General features: G+C 39.6%; 1 long non-coding RNA gene across 1 annotated transcript in view; it reads left to right on the top strand.

Annotated features, from left to right (window-relative positions):
- Positions 1 to 94, top strand: part of LOC128247673 (uncharacterized) — a 2,058-nt gene extending 1,964 nt beyond the window's left edge. The window contains exon 2 of the long non-coding RNA XR_008264035.1: positions 25 to 94. This is a non-coding gene — a long non-coding RNA (uncharacterized LOC128247673). The remainder of the gene's footprint in view (positions 1 to 24) is intronic.
- The last annotated feature ends 323 nt before the right edge of the window (positions 95 to 417 follow it).

Genomic DNA, 417 nt, shown 5'->3' with positions numbered 1-417 from the left:
TTTTTTAACCAATCTTTTTTGCAGATTCGTATTCCATCGTATTTCATCGACCGCGAAAGGAAGAAAGGCAAAGCCGACCTCAATGGAATTTAAACTCAGAACGTAAATCCGGAAGAAACTATGCTAATCATTTGATTCAGCGTGCTAACTATTCTGCCGGTTCACCACCTTTATAATAATTCTTTCTACAATAAGCACAAGGCCTGAAATTTTTGAGGGAGGACCTAGTCGATTTTATTGGCCCCAGTGCTCAACTGGTACTAATTTTATCGAGTCCGAAATGATGAAAGGCAAGGTTGACCTTGGTGATATTTGAACCCAGAGCGTGAAAACGGACGAAATGCCGCTAAGCATTTTGTCCGATACGCTAGCACTTATTATTAGCAATAGCAACGATAATTTTCTAATTTTGGCACA

This window comes from Octopus bimaculoides, chromosome 4, assembly GCF_001194135.2.
Source record: "Octopus bimaculoides isolate UCB-OBI-ISO-001 chromosome 4, ASM119413v2, whole genome shotgun sequence".
NCBI classification, from domain to species: domain Eukaryota; kingdom Metazoa; phylum Mollusca; class Cephalopoda; order Octopoda; family Octopodidae; genus Octopus; species Octopus bimaculoides.
Note: the sequence above shows the minus strand (reverse complement) of the source record. Positions and strands in the feature narration are given on the sequence as shown.